The sequence below is a fragment of the Protopterus annectens genome, chromosome 11.part0, assembly GCF_019279795.1.
Source record: "Protopterus annectens isolate FY-2018-M chromosome 11.part0, PAN1.0, whole genome shotgun sequence".
NCBI lineage: Eukaryota > Metazoa > Chordata > Ceratodontiformes > Protopteridae > Protopterus > Protopterus annectens.
Genome location: NC_056745.1, coordinates 1,112,585,339 through 1,112,605,360, shown reverse-complemented (window position 1 = coordinate 1,112,605,360; position 20,022 = coordinate 1,112,585,339). Strand labels below are relative to the sequence as shown.

Here is a 20,022-nt window from a genome sequence, read left to right as displayed (position 1 = left end):
AGAGTTAGACGTCAGTTCATCATGCATATGCATGAGGGCGCGCTGACTCAACTCTCAGGCTAACACGGAGCATGTAGGAGTGCAGGGGGCGTGTCAGACTGCCGAGCAGTCCAAATATCCACGTCCCTGCAAGTGCCTAACTCTGCAAATGTCAGCAGATATGAGCGAGTCCGCTGAAATGTGTATACCCCCAACACTACACTCCCCCACATTAAAAAGCCCTGTATAAATGAAATAAAATGTAAAACAATTTTTTTTTTATTATTCACGATATAGCTGCCCGTATTTGCACATGGGTGTGCCCATTGGTTAGCTACAGTTAGCAGTTTAGACATCGAAGAGGATAATAAATCACTTATATGCAAATTAAGCCAAATAGCAATAGTGTAGTGGTAGAGCCTTCGCCTAAAAAGGAGGCATTCCTGGTTCGAGTCCCACCACTCCCCTCTGCTTTTTCAGTAGGAAATCTGTGCATAAAAATAAATCCTGACATTTTATCTTTTAAATCATATTAAAATGCATCAAAATGGCCTATGTAGTTGTGAACGATATTATAAATATATATAAGAAAGTGAAACGTTCATGCACAATAATGAATGCATAAGTAACCTATCTTAAGCAATGTGAAGCACTGCTAAGCAGCATTTACCAGTATTAAGTACATTTAAGAATAATTGCCCATAGCTAAGCACTGCTTTAACTAGCGCAATACAATTGCCCATAGCTAAGTACCGCTTTAACTAGCGCAATAGCTTTGTGTGGAGCTGCACATCGCGCCAACTAGCGAAAACCAAACATGTTTGCGTGGAGGTGCACACCGCGCTAACTAGTGCAATGTAGAGCAACATTGGGCAAAGTTGAGCAAAGTCATCTAAACACAGCCACACCCCCTACTGGTTAGGCCAGTAGTGAAATAAAAAAGCAAAGACAGGTCTCGAACCCGGGATAGTGTGCACCATAATCACAGTACTAATCCACTAAGCCATGACAGCATTTGATGTGCATGGACTGTCAACACACATATACATATGAATCAAAGTTTACCCAGTGCTAAGCAGGTGTGCACTCAGTTGAGAACTTTCAAATCCGGCCAATCACAAATAAGTGCGGGAAATGAGGCATATATAAGCTCCATAGGCGGGAATACTTGCCATAACTGGTTGCAGCTCCCATCTGCAAGCAGCAATGGCTGGTGTCGGAGAGGGCTCTCGCTTCCGAGCGCAATGGTGGGGCATTGAGGAATCAAAACTGATGGGTTGGCTCCTTGTCCATCATCATGATGCTAGACTTCTGCAGGGCCAGTTCCAGGGCACGGAATACAAAAGCGGAGGCCTGGAACCGTCTTGCACATGAACTCACCAGTGCCACAGGTGTCCCTCGGACTGGTGAGCAGGTCAGACATCACCATGCAGACCTGAAGAGACGCAAGCAGGATCTACTGAACCAATGGATACAGGAGGCCTGTGGGATGCAAAATGCCCCACTACTGAGTAGGTAGCCATGGACTGAAGTATGTACAAATTGCTAGTGTAGTAGATAGTATGGATAGGTATATGTCTCAATATCACTTCATTTACTTCACAGCTGCAGGTGTCCATGCTGCGAATCAGCAAGCCTATGCAGATAGGCTGCGCCACCAGGCAGGTTAGTAATTTGTCTGCATGTACTGTTTTATAAAATAAGTGAGAGAGCCTGGCTAAAAGTATCTCGGCCCAATAATAAAGGTATAATAAGGGTTGAATAACCTCTCTGCATGAACTGTTATGTAAAATAAGTGAGAGAGCCTGAAAAAGAGTGTTGTAACCCATTAATAAAGGTATAAGTCCTGAATTATTTCCCTGCATGTATTGTTATATAGAATAAGTGAGAGAGCCAGAAAAAGAGTGTTGTAAACCATAAATGAAGGTATAATACATCCTGAATAAGATGTCTGCATGCACTGTAATAACAAATAAATGAGAGAGCCACTAGAAAAGTGTGTAATTTAATTAATAAAGGTATAACACCTGTAGTCTGTCTGTGTCACCTTCTTTGAAATGTAGATGTACTCTTGCAGTATAGAAATAGTAGTGTTGTATTAAGCACTGTCAACCCACGCTTGGGTAGGCCCATTGAAAGAGTACGAAGGGAGTGCCAGCATCTCTTAAGCATATATACAGTTCTCAACTGTAGCTTCAAGCCTGGCATGTATAGGTAAATCTGGCACATGAGTAGCTTGTAACTGTGTGCTCCAGAAATGTCAGTGTGCTGCAAACAATGTAGGGGGCTGTTAATATTTAACTGGTAATGTCACCTGAACACATCCAGATATGTAGACATATGAGTATAAATAAAATATATAAATACGTAGCAGTAACATCTGCATCCTGGACAGTTTGTATATTAGATACAGGTCAGGTACATAATTAACTAGAAAAACACATCCCACAATGTACTGGATATTGCCCAGTGTAATAATACATGTAGTGGATATATACCTCCAGTCAATAGGAATGTAGTGTAAATTATAAGTTCATATAAGTTGTTAATGGAGGTATCTTTTTACACCCTACTGTATGTGCATAAACAGTGCAATTCCACACCTCAATGGGTATGTGTAATCTGAAAACATGTGTTGGGACATATGTCCAATTGGTTTATAAATATCTGCATAACTGTGATGCATGTGCCCTGTTCAAACACCACAATCTTGGTGGCCTGTTGCCACCAATCATTCCGGCATGTTGTTGGAATGTCCACTGTCGTTCAATATATGCATGTGTTATGCTTGCTGTTCAACTGTTGGAACTCTGGTGTGTTTGGTTAGTGGGAATATTACTGCATGCTGTTACAACTAATTTGGAATGCTGTTGGCTATGTTGTCATTAAATACACCTAAACACAGAATGTATGGGAAGGCCAGTCCCAGCGGACCCACCTGTCCCTCCACAGCTGGCGATTGCACCTGGCACCAGCAGGTCCGGTGCCCAGCCCAGGACCCCCTCCACCGTTGGTCCTGTGCCACCTTCGGGTGGAAGCGCTGCAGGGGATGGGGCTCATCCCCCCCCGTGCAAGCGTGGCCGGAGGAGGGCCACCTGTCACCCTCCAAAGGGTCCGGACTGTGGTGCGTAGGGAGATCCAGCGTTCAGTCGCTGATCCCCTATGCCAGCTTGAGGCAAGAGTGGCGCAACTCACGGGTAAGCCTACCCCTCCTACGCAGCCCCCAGCACAGCCACCCTCCAGGCTGTGAAGGTGCAGTGGTGACTACCCATGGGTGGGGATCTCAGTTCCACTGTTGCCATCTGTGGGCTCATGGGCTTGCAATTTCCAAACATCCTTCCCCGTCAATTGTGTTCACCCACCCTATGTGTCATATTCTGCCCCTGTATGCGTCTTGTTTGTCTTGTCTGTTTACCTCCCCAACCTACCTCCCACAACATACCTACTTCCCCTACCTCACATTCCACTTTCACCTGAAAAAAAAAATGGGCAATCTGCTCCCACAAAAATATTACTCCCCATACATAGCTGCCCATTTTACACAAATGTCCGCTGGACACAGACACTGAAATTCAATTGGCAGTACAACATACTTCGTTGTCCCCACCCCTCTCTCAGGGGTGGAAGGTTTCAAAAATTCCCTCCAAATTACTAGTATATGCACAGCTGTTGCTGTTAAAGAAATGGGCAGCTATGGACCTTCCCTACACCCGTCCTGCACATCCTGAGCTGTTTTCCCTACTGTCTTTCCCTCTTTGTGCCCCTTTTTCACCACTTTCCTATCTCCCCATTTTCTTTTCTTTCAAAGAAATGAGCGCAGGAGTTAGCGGGAGTAAGCGCTTGTAAGCAGTAGTAAGCGGGTTTAAGCGAGTGTGCGCATGTGTGCGCTTAGCATTGCTAAGCGTCACGCAAACCCGCTTACAACTGCTTAAAAGTGCCTTAGTCACCCTGCATATGAGGGGCCTTGTTCTGCTCATCAGCAAAATAAAACACCACTGTCAGTCTCGAACCCTGGACCTTGGACACACTAGACTGCATGAATTACCACTAGGCCACAGTAGATATATAGCAAGATGTTGCTGAAATATATATATCATGCATCAGAATGTGTGAATGTAAAGGAAAGATAGGAATGCCATAACACAAAACCTGTTCTGTGGAACTTTACCAGCGGTTGTCGTGGAATTGATTTACATGACTGTGATAACAGAACCAGACATTCTAGCAGTAAATACTGTTACAGCAGCATTTCACAACCCCCACACAGTATCATAGCAGGACAATCCCCACACAAATGTACAAAATACCAATGTGTTCAAGGTACAGCAAGGATGTAGGTAGGCATACTCAGTACTGGAACTGTCCAGTTTCATGAGCATCCTGTGATAATGTCAACAAAATAAAAAGCACAAACAGTGCAGAGGTGAGTACATTATTATCCACAGTATAGCTGTTCCCAAACAGTTCATGTGCCAAATGAAAACACCGCAATAACTACATATGTATGGCAGCTAATTGTGGATGTTGTAAAGAAACTACATACTCCCATGTATCTTGTGTTAGCATTTCTAGGGGTGAGTACAGTTTTACACTGTCAACTGTGTACTGGAAGAGGCAACATTCAGGTCTGAGTACAACATACAAATAACTGGCTACACCCTTAGCAACAGTTAGGAGTATACCAACCTTCTGACTTACACAGCGGTGTCCACAGCAAACAATCATGGTCCCCACTCTGGAAGTCTGAAACGGCTACGCCTACCTGACCTAGCAATTTATAGCACTGGGTTGCTATGACAGTGAGTACTGCAAGTACCACACAGCAGGCTGCATGCAGTTGCCAAATGGTGGCCACCAATTGGTACAGAGGCCATCACATGCACATGTGCAGATACCTATAAAAGCAATCTGTACTTGCTGTCCACACATGCAATCATTCCATTGCAGGTATGGAGGGAGAGAGAGAGAGAAAAAAAAGAAAAAGTGATGTAAAGTTAAGAAATATAACAAAAGGAATATATTGAAAAAAAACAGTATACTGAAAACAGAAATAATATTGAAAAAATATATTGAAAAGAAACTATATTGAAAAAAATCATTGAAATAAAATATATTGGAAAAAATTTGAAAGAAAAAAATATAGGAAAAAAAACTGAAAAAAAAGTATTGAAAAATAAAAAATATTGAAAACAATATATTCTGAAATATACATCTATGTAACAAAAATCTTGAACAGTAAAACAGATACTGAAAGCTAAACGTATATTGGTAAAAAAGGTATACCAGGATATACGGTAACATATACGAACACATACAAAGGCAAGGTATGTAACAGTTATGTATTTACTGGAATGTAGTAGATGTTAATGAAGAGTACTCTATATAGTTTGAATCATCCATCTGTGGCAGCAGTACATATCGATGCACAGATGCCCTGCATAACCACTGGCATGGGGAAATTAGTGTGTTGCTGTGTGCAGTGGGATGTGACGGGTGACATATGTAGTTCAGCATTAAATCAAACATCTGATCCATGTTGTCTGTGTTCTGTACAGTAGTGTGTACAATGTCTGTTTGGGGTAGAAGCCCATATGGTCATGCAAACATGGATGTGACAGAGTAACAAATGCATGATAGTCATGTTAATGTGTAGCTTAGCATTGGCAACAGCTGCACCAGGCTAGTATGCTAATTCAGCATTAGCAGCTATGTATACACCCTCTAATATTACTGTGTGCTCACATGTGACACCTGTTCATGTTGCAGCAAGGCCCAGCAGGTCAGCTGTGAGGTACATGTACTTACAACAGTGTGGTCCTTGTGTGTGTATGGCACACACATACGGAGAGATCTGTCCGTGTCAGATATATTAGCATCTGTACATGTGCATTGAGCAAGGGACATACTGCAACTGTTTGTGAAAGGTGTATGTATATATATACATATATATATATATATATATATATATATATATATATATATATATATGTTGTTGAAGCTTGTTATGTGCATATATCTATGTAGGTTGTAGTGTGTGGCAGACCAGACAGCATACAGTGCTGGTATATGACATGTGGTGGTTAAACACTGTGGGTATGGTTCATCAGGTTTGCAGTGTTGCAGCCAGTGAGGCCTGCTAAAGTTACATGGGCTGAGAACACCTTCAATGCATTCTGCACAATACTGTGCAATGTTATGACATAACTGTATACGTCACAACCTTCCCATACTTGATATACCCACCATGACAGGTGGACTGTATATGTGCTTATATGTATATCTATATGTACAGCAGTGGATGTTCATATATATGTGTGTGTGTGTGTGTATATATATATATATATATATATATATATATATATATATATATATATATATATATATACAGGGTCATAATTACTGCAACAGATGCCTGGTGACAAAGCCATGAACTCAAGCTCAATGTTGACACTGCATTGGCATCCCTCCATGCAACGACTCAGTACCCATGAACTACCACATGGGTGGTAGTCTACTCAACACCGAAGGTGTGATAAGAGACCATGGGACACAGGTGGCCAGTAGTCTCCCCTTCAATAGTCACAGTGCCACACTAGTCATGTAATCCGTCCACTTGGCACATGTCATCGCAAAAGGTGCGTCATCCAGGGAAAAATAGGTCAGTGTTCCCCTCTATTCCACACACACAAAACCCGGTATAGAGTACAATGTCCCATATGGTATGTACCTCACAAGACATCTACAGCAAGTGGAAAGGACACAGACATACCTCACAAAGAGTGATACCAGTGTCAAACAGATGCCCTATGCAGACCGTCACACAAACCCACAACTAGACTGTGTCGCATACCGCCTACCCAGAGGTGACCTCTGACTGACATACTAAGCTATGTCAAACCCAGATCTGTTGAACATGCTCCACGTAAACAGATCACAATCTGTACAAGCTACACGCTCTAGGGACCCAAACCCTTTGACCACAATAAACAGCACATGCTGGAGGGATAGATTCCTATCTCAGAGACATCCCATACTCTGGAATTAACCAACTATCCATAGCAAACAAAACTCCTAATTAGCAGTTGTCATAAATAATCATGGAGATTGTATGGGAGATGGTGAATACACCCAGGCAATCACCTCAGTGTCTCTGCTTGACTGGGCCACGTGTAATTTAAATACCTGTGTGTCAGAGGCCAGGGTAGCATATGGCTAGAGTTCTATAGGCCCTAGGGCCAATAGCCTCTTACCTACCTATGAAGAGATACACACCCACATGTACATGTTGCAATAATCAATATGTGAGGTTGACTGAGTGTGATGGTGAATGTGTTGGTGAATATGTCAGAGTTCGGTATATGTGTGATAGCGTGGGAAACTGTCTCAGTCATGGTATTATGTGTCCTAGCTGTGATCCCAGCAAAAGATGTGTATGCAATTGTTAGGCAGAAAAAGCAGTATGCCATACGGTCTGATGTAGTCCCTTGTTGTCGACTGGGGTGTCCCATCGTGGCCTAAAGCAGTACATGTATGCATATTGGGTGTTACTGCTGGTGAATCCAACTCCTGTATGAACTGTAGTACTACCTGAAGCTGTATGCCTAAACAGCACAGTATGGTGTACGTGCACATTTATTGGAACCACTGTTATGTGTGTTCCCTGTAGTCCTCACAGATTACATACCTCAGGCATAAGATCTGGTAACTACTGACACACAGTACTGTAAGGCACACAGGTAAAGGTCACCTGTGTTGCCATACCTTTGTGTCTGTTATGTATGTCTGCTGTGTGTGTGGGTATGCCTGTACCATGGCCTCGGTCATATGTGTGTTACAGGATGTAACTGCGTATCTAGCAACATGTATAGTCTAGTACAGCAGTATGCCACCTATATTAATGAATGTGCACATATGTTAGGCAGGGGTCCGCCATCAATGACTAGTGTGGTATACTGGTAATAGTGTCAGTGGACTTTACATTCATTGCAATGGATTACATATTCATGATGCATTAGCATGATATATACCTCCTGTTGCTAGGTGGTGCATTGTGTCACATACAGTGTGCCAAGTACTGTTGTATAGTCTTACATACTGTTATAACTTTGTTGCTGTGCAAAACATAGTTTGATATACAGTGTGTGCCAGGCATGTGTGTTGAGAAATGATATGTGGTATTGAAAGTGTGTATATTCTGACAGACAATAGGTTGCTATATATGGCAGTAAATTTATATCTGTCCTTTAGAATGTTACGTGTGCCACATGACTTGTTTAATTGTCTTCCAGGGTAATGTCCCACCATCGTAACCCGGCATATAGCACGGCCGAGGAGGAAACCCGGCATATAGCACGGCCGAGGAGGAAGCCATCACAGCGAGCCTGGTACAGCACTATGCACTGCTGTTCTCCAGAACCAGCCAAGACCAGCATGAGCGGGCTGCGCTGTGGCAAGAACTTGTCCGTAGGGTAAATGACATAGGCATGCATAACCGGACATATGAGCAGGTACGTCATCACTGCAGTAATTTAATTAGACATGTCCAGCAGCATACGTCTGATATCCGCAGACAACAGCTTGCCACAGGTGGGGGGTAGCCATCCATCCCCCCCCTCACCAGAGTGAAGGAGCTGTTCCTGAGCTCCGGGCCAACCACAACCACAACAATTAACATGTATCATCATGGAGGCCGGAGCCACCCAGCAAGTTGACATGGAGCATGCAGGTAACATGGCATAGCTGTAGAATACTGTTACCTCTATTGGTAGAGCATGCTTATGTGAGATGTGTACTGTGTAGTTAGATGATGTGGTGCCTAGTGTTATGCAATACTAATAATTAGGAATATAATCTGTAGGCTTGTGACTGTCCACCGTACTACTGTAAGATTGCAAATACACAGTAGCAATGCCACAGTTGTTGCCACTGACAAAGTATCTGATATCCTTGTAGGTCCCTCTGGTGTGACAGCAAGGCAGCAGAGCCATGCTGGTGAGTGTGTTATACCTTTCATATTGCTAAATAAATGTGCATGTCATAGGTTAGGTGTAGGCTATGTACACGTAACACACCTACGCATAATGCATGCTGTGCATGTTTGCTGTTGGACTATGCACATCCTAGTAATGTGGGTAACTGCCTAAAACACATACAATACACAGAGCATCTCACACAATTGTGGCAACACTGTAGTGAACATCGGATAGGCAGAGTCGATACACATGCACACAACATACACACCTTTGTCATACGCAGTACACGTTAAAGTGCTACACATGGCTTATTTAGATACCCGCTGTAAGGTCACACTACAGTATCCCAAACCTCATCCACACAGCACACTTAATATACCTGAGGGGTAGATGCCTCACATGTGGCTGTGCAACACTCTTCAACACATAATACATTCATGTTAGGCAATGCCCCCTATTGGGCACCTCACAAACCCATGTAACAACTGGCCATGAAATGGGAAATGTAGCCATGGTACTGCAGTTCAGCTACAGCATGCTATGTGCCGGTCTGGCACACATTAGTAGCCTTGAGTGACCACATGATGCTGCATGATGATGGCTCATGGTACTACACCCCATCCAGTTGCAGTGGCCATAGTAATACACATATCATGAATTGCTTTGCACCTCAATGTTGTGTGTGTGCAGATATATGCACCAATACGCAATATGCATAGCAATCCCCATTTGTAGAAAGTGACACACATATGTCTTGTAATGCTATGGGGTGTATAGGTCACATGACACACATTGTGTATGTGTGATGTTTCATGTTGCAGTTGTGTGGTAGCATGCCATGTCATGGCTGGCACTGGCATGTCCACAATATGTCCTACACTCACCATAACCACTGTACAATGGCTATGTTGTATACACACAGGATGAGTGGTGCATGTATTCCATCAGGTATACATGCACCACTCATCCTGTGTGTATACATAGCATGCATGTGCTACACCTGTGTCCACATTCATCTGCTAAAGACACAGATGCTCTAATCAGAAATGGATATCTATGTGACACACTGATACACATCCAGACATGGTATGTATACCTGTGACTGATGTTGCACAGGACATTGCAGGGCTTTTAATACCTGCACAGCAATGTTGTGTCCATGTACACATTGCGTTCCATGGTGAGGCCATTCACTGAACAAAACACACATGCATCAAGGCCATGTAAACTGTTATTAGCAATGGCTGTCTACACTCACACTGCATGCTGCTGAGCAACACACTTCTTGCATGCTGTCACATTTGATATAAATGTTTGGCTTGTGATACTGTACCCCAACATCACAAGCTATTGATTATGTTCGGGATTGCTGGTGTGTGTGTGTGTGTGTGTGTGTGTGTGTGTGTGTGTGTGTGTGTGTGTGTGTGTGTGTGTGTGTGTGTGTGTGTGTGTGTGTGCGTCTGTCTGTACTAGTGAGGAGTGTATTTGTGTGCATGTGTGCTGACATGTACAGGTCGTAAAGTGTGTTTCCTGTCTCCCTCTCACAGGTGCTGATACTGGGCTGGTTCAGTGCAGCAGGGAAACTGATGTCACTGAGCATGATAGTGACAATGATGATAGGTGTGTTGAGGCACAGGCATGTTTGCCAAGGTCTATCGTTGGGCCACCAATCGACACTACACAAGTGTCTACCCCATCCATGCACACAGTCCTACTGCCAATACATCCGTCACCAATGCCCTTAGCATAGGGACAGTGTATAGCCGGCATTGGCCAGGACAGTGTGGTATCCATGGCACATGCATCCCGACACAGCAGCCATACCCAGATGTTTGGAAGGGTACCACATAGGCAGATGTCCAGGGGTTCTCGTCTGAGCACTGTTGCCCATCATGCCACTGGCAGATGTGCCACAGGTCCTAAGTACCTCACGCATGTTCCAGGCTGTCATGGAGGCACAGGCACGTATGGAATGGTACACCAGACAGGGACTGAGGGCGCAGAGGGCACATAACACTGCCGTAATAGACAGTATCCATGACTTAGCTGATGCCATCCGCAATTACACTGAGGTCACTGATAGACGTTGAGGAGAGACACTAGATGTCCTCCGCAATGTCATGTCCATGTGTCAGGACAGTGCGGGACGGTTGAGTCATCGACGTGGACGTATACCAGCAACATGAGCAGCTGGCAGTCGTCGTGGATGTCCCTCAAGCAACAGCCGCTCCCGTAGTGCCAGTACCAGCCACAGCAATGTTGGGGGTGGGCTGTCCATAGAAGGTCCTAGAAGACAACATGCATGTGGCTCTGGACAGTCCCAGCAGGGACCTGGGTCCAGTGTACATCCATCTACCTCTGGGGATAGTACCCAGTCTGGCTTGGTACCTGATAGTGTCAGTAGCACCCCTGCCAGGCACAGGTACCGTATCCATAGCCAGAGATTGTGATCTGTAAAGCCTCACAGGTAACAGTCTGTGGCTGTCCCACAAGTACCCGTATGTGGTAGCCACATGGTGGAACTGTGTGCATGCAGACACACACCCACACATAATCCAGACACCTAGGGCTAACACATACACACACACACATTACATCAACATTGGCCCATACCATTATTCTTGCCACACACACACACACACACACACACACACACACACACACACACACACACACACACACACACACACATGTTGATTGGATGGCTCACTGTAGGCCTCTGGCAGACCAACAACACACCCTGTGCATATGATGAAACCTGTGCCGCCACCTGTCATCTGTAACATCGATGCAGAAACAGGCTACCATGGTGCTGATGCACAGGGTGTCTTTATAGCAGTATAGCAATGTTAGCATGTTGTCAGCAGTAGAGTGTTATGATATGCTTGAAGGTGTAGCTGAGCAGGCATGATGCATTAAAGCTATGATTGTCATTGTAGTGTTGTTTACACCAGTGTTAGTTCCAATTGTATATTGTCCGCCCAAGTGCCACTTGGCTGATGTGTGCAGTATTGGCAGCATGTGTTAGAGACTGGACAGTATGTGTGGGATGTGTGTAGCACATATTTACAGGTGTACAGTTGTGGAATTGGTGGAGGTACACTGTCTACATGTACGTGCATAGTGGACACATGGGCCGGGTGGCATGCTGTGTATTACACAGTAACACTCCATAGTTTCTATTGGTGGCCACTATGCATTGTACTACACACATTTTGGAACCTGACTACACGTCTGTATGACATGGTTTGACACTGTGCTGTGGGTGATACTGTTACTATCTGTCATTGTTTTGCATTCTGGTAGTGTACACGACTGCAACAGCCTGACCATAACCAATCGTTAGCTGATGTCTTGACAACTGACACACAGATGTAGGACACACAGCAACATTTGGATCCTTCAGGTACTATACTATGCCAGTAACCAGTGGTATTCAGCCGCACCCATTACTGAGACCACTCCTGTTCGACATATGGCTCTCATAGGAACAAGCAATCACAGTAGGGATATGTCTGTCCACGTGTGCTAATGCATACTGTGGCCTATACTGTATTCTCCAGGTGACACACACATCCTCCACAAGGGTATCATACAGACAGATACCTGTTGTCAAACCCATTCTGTAAAGCTATAGGCGAAACTAAGCATAGTCATCCACCTTTATGGAACATAGTATCCCCACAGTACCACATAGGTAGTAGCCACCAACATCATGAACAGGTACCGATGTGTACATGCATCCTAGTGTTACGTCATCTCCTTTGATCACATTCCCTAAGGTATTTTGGAATCCCTCGCTGGATCACATAAGCAATCAGGGGTCTGCATGCATGTCCACAAAGGTTGTTGTACACCTATAATGCATAGTCATCATTGACAGACTCTGCTGCGTTTGAACAGATCTGACATATACCTCGGCCATAAACCCTCACACACACACACAAATCAATAGAAACCGTAATGAGTGTGTGTGACACAGATGACCTAGGCCAGGCATCACTGCAGTGGCTGGCCTTGTCACAAGCATACAGATGTGACCTAAGGTCTGTGAAGCAGCAGCACAGTTTGGCAAAGATGTCAACTGTGTATTTGGATAAAGCAGGGTTCCCACACATGCAATACTTGAGGTGACATTTACTTATATGTATTTGCCTCATAGCTACCGCACATGTGCAATGCCTACTGATATGTCATACGGTAGTAAAAGCAAAACCCCCAACACATTGACCAACACTGTCACACACACGGAGCATACACATTCACCAAGTGCTGGATTCAAACCCTACCTAATTCATGATACTAGAGGAGTACGCATCAACACGTCGTGTTGTACACATTACTGGGAAGTATCTTTTCCACTGGTTTATTTGTAGGATGGTGACATAATCCAAAGGTCAGAGGGATTGTGAGTGTTTTACGTGGACCATATCCAACAGCTCTGTGTTTGACATTGCTTTGTATGTTAGGCAGTGAACACCTCTGAGTGGGTGATATGCAAGGGAGTACGTATGGAGCATTTTGAGATGGTCTGTGTATGGCATGTATTTCAGGCCACTAATGTTCTTTGTGTGGTATTGCTGCTGGCTTTCCAGTTGTTGTAGTTGTCTTGTGAGGTACATAGCAACAGTGGCGTACTCTGTTATAGTTCTAGTGAGTGTTGAGTGGAGGGGAACATTGTCCTCTTCCATTCTGCATGAGGCGCATTTTGTGATGAGGTGTGCCACATGGGAGGGTTTCCTGACTACTGTGGGAATGTGATTAGCACAGTTGTATCCACTGCCCACCTGTGACCCAAGGTCCCTTGTCACACTTTCAGTGTGAAGTATAGTACCACCTCTGTTGTAGTTCTTGGCTACAGAGTTTTTAACATAGGGGATGACAATGCACCTTTTGGCATTGAGCTAGAGCCCATGGCTTTGACAACAGCCATCTATCCCAGTGAGGCCCTTTTGTAGGATGTCCACATCTTTTGTGATTACCATTATGGCTTCTGGTTTGCAGTCCTCTGGTAAATTCAGCTGACACAGACCTGCCATGTTAATGTTTACTTCAGGGAAGTAGATACTACACAGCCTGGGAAGTTATCTGGTCCCATGGCTGCTGTGATACTGGCTTTGGAGAGTGTTTATTACCTGTGGAGCCATGATGACAGCAACTTTGCAGTCTTCCATTATGGAGATGTGCTCTTTCATGGGTGTGAGGGGGGTACAGTTAACAGTGATCCTATCTGCCAGGATGTTGGCAATATAAGTTGGCTCTGTACATTTACTGCCATTGAGCTGTAACTCTGAACAGATCTGACTGTAACCATGACATGAACCTGTCTGTTGGGCAGAGTTCTCCTGAGTAGACAGTATGCCACAGAGTACAGTTTGAGTTACATTCAGTCTTGTTACATGGGGTGGCTATTTGAGGCCAGTAATCCTCTTGTTAAGGTACTTCATTGGTCTTTCTAGCTGCTGAACGTGCCTAGTCGGATTCATCGCAAGTGTGTTGTGGTACTCTCTGGCAGGTCTGATGACTGCCGAGTAGTGGGAACCTCCTTTGACCTACGTGCACAGACCTTGGCAGTTTGTGTGAACACATAGCATGATTTTCCAACCACTTTGTGAATGTGTTTCTGGAAGTAGAGATGACTATCCACATTTGTCCATAGATACCGAAATATCACATCCGTATTTAGCCTGTGTGTGTGAGCATGCCCAGTATGACCTTTCAGTGTGATGCTGAATGGAATCCACTACATTTGTTGGAGTGTGTGAGCATGCCCAGTATAGACATTTATACTATATGTGTATGGCAAATCAAGTTGTATTTTTACAGCAGGGCTCACCTTTGTGTCATAGATCAACAGGGATCATGCTGTGCCTGCAGGGCCTCCATGTGACACTTTGCATAGACTTACCAACATTTCTACATACAGGGGGAACAGCTATTCTTTGTACATTTCTACCCGGGGGCACACCTGATTGTTACTGTGGGTGTACATAGGATGTGGGTTTCACCTGACACTTATACACATTTGCTATGCCTGCACTGCTATGTACAGGACACCATTTCAGTCTGTACTGTTGCCTGTCCTAGTGGTTTGAGGCATAATACTGTACTACAGATGTTGGCGTCTAATGTCACGTATATTACACTGCAACTTCATAGCCTACACAACCCACATCACACCGCCTAGCCTGATGTTCTTGGTCTGCATAGGCATGTGGGGGAGGTTGCCCATTTGCCTCTTTAGGGGCATGATACTGCATTTCTTTGTGTTTGCATTAGTGTACAATTGTCCTGCTGTGTCTGTGCCATTGAAATGCTATCATGGCTTAGTGGTTCAGTACTGTGACTATAGTGCACAGTATCCCGGGTTTGAGCCCTGTCATTGCTTTTTATTGCCATGCTGAGCAGACCAGACTGCTTAAGGAACAGTACAGCAGATATGAACATGTTTAACTGACTTTGCTCAACTTTGGCCAACCTTGCCAAAGGTTTGCCTGACATTGCGCTAGTTGGCACGAGCAATTTTGTTTACATATACTAGATATTGGTAAAAGCTGCTTAGCACTGCTTTATATTGCTTAAAACATGTCAATCATGCCTCAGATGGTGCTGCAGGGCTGCCTATGTCGGCTGCACACATTACACTCCCTATACATGTTTGGAAACAGGTAGTGTCATGTTAGGCATCCCTATTATTTTATGTGCGAGTCAGAGGGAGGTATCATTTCCAGGGCTCCTACTGAGCCAGTGTATGTGCTATGCGTTGCCTTTTTGCCAAGGCATACTGGGCACGCCTCCTTCTGCCTACTGGGGCAGGCTCAGGTTGTTCCTCTTCCAAGTCACACTGTGCCTGCCCAGGCCTTGGCAATGGTGGGGGGGCTGTTTGGCCCTACCCCATGCTGTTCCTGCTGCAGCTGTTTTCGCGGGATCATATTGTGTAGCATGGCACATACCATGACAATTTGGGTGCATGTACTTGGTGAGTACTGCAAGGCTCCACCAGATGTGTCTAGGCAACGGAACCGTGACTTGAGCATCCCAAACACATGCTCTATTACATTCCGTGTTTGTGTGTGTGCCTCGTTATGGTGTTCTTGTTCAGGTGTGTGTGCATTTCTGATGATTGTCATCAGCCACGGCTCCAGTGCGTATCCAGCATCCCCCACTAAGTGACCGTCAGGAATGTCCCCATTGGCAAATGTCTGGTACAGCTGCAACAGATGCCAGGTATGGGAATCGTGGTAGCTTCCAGGGCAGCCAGCACACACATTCAGTATTATGCCCTGGGCATCACACATGACCTGGCAGTTGATGGAGTGGAAACCCTTGCGGTTGATGTAGGCCCTACCCCGCTCACCGGCTGGTGCTTTGATGTGTATGTGAGTGCAGTCAATTGCACCCACTGCCTCGGGGTATTCCACTATTTGATGGAAGAGACACATGTTGCTGGCCAATACCTCACGGCAACTGGGGAAATATACATGATCCCCGACATGTGCTGACATGGCATTCAGGAACTGGTGCAGTACCCCGGATGCTGATGCCTGTGAAATCACCATCATATCACCAGTTGGTCTCTGGAAGGTACCTGTTGCTAGTATTCTTAGGCCAACACGTACCTTGGTTTCCACTGGGATGGGTTCCCCTCTGTTGGTTCTATGTGTGAAGCGTGGCCTGCACAGCTCAACAATTTGCTGCATGAGGTCTCTGTCCACTCTATATCGCTCCACTATCTCCAGCTCATGTAGCCCCTGGTAGGTTACCCTGGGTCTGTACACTCTTCTCCATCTCCTCACTGTGAGTTGCTCAGCAGCATTCGCAATGGCACCACCCTCAGCATGTTGCCTTATAATAGCAATGGCAGCCCCTAACATTCTTTTGTCTCAGTTATGCTTTTTAAGTTTTCACTTCTCTTTGTAGACTGCAATGTTGCAGTGTTTCTAAGAAAAACATGGGGGAATGCTGTTTGCAGAGTTTTAAGTGCTGGGCTGGGCTAGGCTAGTGTACTGCCTGTGTAATTGGCTGATTGATTTCACCTGGTAGCTCTGCTAGTTCTCCTTGGTTAACTTCCTACTACTTCCTTTCCTCATTTCTGTTTCCACAGGTGGCAGCGCCGCGCAAGCAAGTGCAAACACACGCACACAGGCTTACACGGGCTTAGTCGGGTGCACAATCGTGTATACAAGCTTAGACAGCCTTACACAGGCTTACACGGGCGCACACACTCGCACACAGGCTTAGACATCTCTCAGACTGAGCTTCCCCCCCTTAGCAACCACTACTCAGTAGCCATGTTGTCTTCAGCCTGCCATTCACCTGCATGGCAGATGAATATTTTGAATAAAATCCCTATTTGTGGCTTTTATTTTTTGTTTTTCTGGTTTTTAGAGCACCACAAGTTTGCGCTGCGCTATGCTTAAACATAGGAGATAGAGGAAAAAAATATTTTTTTTTATTATTTTGCAACGGATAAAAATGCCAGTGGCCATATATTTGGACATTGGCATGCTTCCTCAACTGGATGCATCTTTTATTTGGAGCTGTCATGGCTCCGTTTTGCTATTTGCAGAACGGTACTCAGTTGCCAACCGAGTACATTTCTGCAAATAACACTACTCTTACTCAGACAGGTTAGTGTTTTCCTGGATCGCAAATTTACCTAATTTGCATAGCTTTCAGCAGCAAATGAGGTAATTTGCATAAACTAACCCTGTCCGTGCAAGAGTCGTTTTAGGAGCTCTCTTGCACGCCGCAGCCGGCTGTTCCTGGATCGCTCGGCAGACATGTTGGCTTGCTGGAGTCTTACTCTGCTCTTAGACTCCGTGCAAGCCTTTGTGAATCCGGCCCTATGTGTACAGGAGTATTTTTATTTTCTTTGTACTGATCCATTTGTCCTTTTTTCAGGCAGCCTGGGAACATTATCTGATTTAGGTCACTTGCACAAGCATACACTAAGCAAATGGAGGCAGAGGAAATCAAACCTTGGACTGCAAGAAGCAGCTTGTGAACAGCTCATTGCCTTAATCTTTTTGCACTAATTGCCAGATAAATTGGAAAGGTGTGACAAAACAGTGATTGTCCATGTAATTCCCAGGCATTCTATGGTCTGGAGTTTACAAGATAATGGAAGGGCTCTATATTGAATTGTCGGTGCTCGTAAAGTTGAGTGTCAGCATGATGGAAAGAAGAGACTGACAGTGCAGGAGAAAAGCAAATATCCAACATCATTCTTCATTTTTAAATGCTGTTTTGCAGGGATTGGAGGGCAAGTGCTTTACACCCTGGAGTTTTAATATAATCCCCAAGATCACTGTTCCTCAGAGGAAAGGGAATATTCTGGGTATTGGCCATCTTGAAATTATTATATGTAAGTGTGCTTTTTTGGCCTTTCAGTCTCTGTGTTTCGGGACATGCTAAATTCGGTTTTGATATTTCAAATGGTTACCCAGTGAAAGTGTAATTTGTTTATTTATTTATTTGAAGTTTGTTTACCAGGATAGTCCATTGGGCAACAAGGAGCCCATTTTCAATGGAGTCCTGGGGAGAAAAGCTCCAGAGAAATACAAATACATAGTTGTTGTTGTTGTGTCTTTTCGGCTTTTCCTGGTTAGGGGTCGCCACAGCAGAACTCCGGTCCGCTAATGATTGGCAGTAGATTTTTACGTGCCGAGTTGACAGCCCTGACGCACAACATACAATGAAGGTATGCCCATTCACACATGTCTCCACACAGAAGCCGCTTTAACTGAGAATCGAACAGGACAACGTCTTACTGTGAGGCGACAACACTACTGCAGCACCACCACCGCAGTAAATACAAATACATAGTACACATTTCTAATAAACATTACAGTGATGATACAGAACAAATCAACACAATTTTGAATTATAAGAATTGCAATGGATGTACATAAGGTAATTAGTTGTTAATTATGTTGGTTCGAGGTACAGTATGTTAAATGTACTATGTAGATTTGTGTAGGGCTGAGATAATAAGTTAACCCTAGTGTGTTTTGCTCTAGCCTAAGATTTGGTTAAGCAGTTATGTTGTTCTGTGGGTGAACCAGGGAGACAATTGTAAGTTATGATTCAAGTTGCCAATGAAGGAACTTCTTATTGTTTATCACTAATTGTTTGCCCTCCTCTACTTGAATCATTACACCGTTAACAACATCCCCTCCTGCACTTGAATCAGTATATCCCTTTTCACATACTGTCCCTCACACAACACTTCTTATCTTGCTCTTTTTCTAACTTCCCCCATTCACTGCTGTACTACTCTCATGCATCTCCTATTTAAGTTATAAACCTTCTAGATGCACCTCTTTGGAACAGGAAGCCTAGATAGAACCAAGCCTATACCATGCTCTAAGTCATATGCTGTTACTGCTGTCTTGCTATACTATACTAACATCTTCCCTCCCCTCCTACATAATTTTATATGTTAACTCATTATATCTCTTGAAATTTTTACAAACCTATGCAATAATAAAGTCTCCCTTCCTACATAATTTTGTAACTTACTTCATTACGTACCTTGAGCTCCTTGCAAACCTTTCTTTACTGAAATGTAAGAACACAAGTTCTTCACAATAATGTTTTCCCATTTGCAGTATCAGTCCATTTACTTCTGCATGGTTTTAAAACTGTATAGACTTATAACTATTGATTTAAATACTTTACTGTATATACCTGTCTTGTAATTATGTTTGTTGTTTCATGAGAAAGCTGTTGTTTTTCTGAGAACCATCTGAAATTCACTTATTAATTTAAATGCACTGTGATGGAGCTTTTCTCCCTGGGCTTCTGCTGAAGATGGGCTCTGCCCAGTCAAAAGTTCTGGGTCAACAAACAAACAAACAAATAAATAAATAATGTTACTTTGTGGTGGAAGTAGAATGTACAGGAAAAGTGAGATGGCTTTGGGGTGGGGTGGGGGTATGGAGCTGATATAATCGAGTTGAGGCAGAGAAAATGAAGGGGAAGCAGAAAGTGAAGTGTGTTTGAGTATGCTAAGGAAAGTTGTTTATCACCTGGTGATAATGGGAAGGCTATACCAGGAGCAAGGGAA

General features: G+C 44.2%; 1 protein-coding gene across 1 annotated transcript in view; it reads left to right on the top strand.

The window, feature by feature from the left end:
* Window positions 1–20,022, top strand: part of PEX26 (peroxisomal biogenesis factor 26) — a 120,997-nt gene that overhangs the window by 31,016 nt on the left and 69,959 nt on the right. The window lies entirely within an intron of this gene.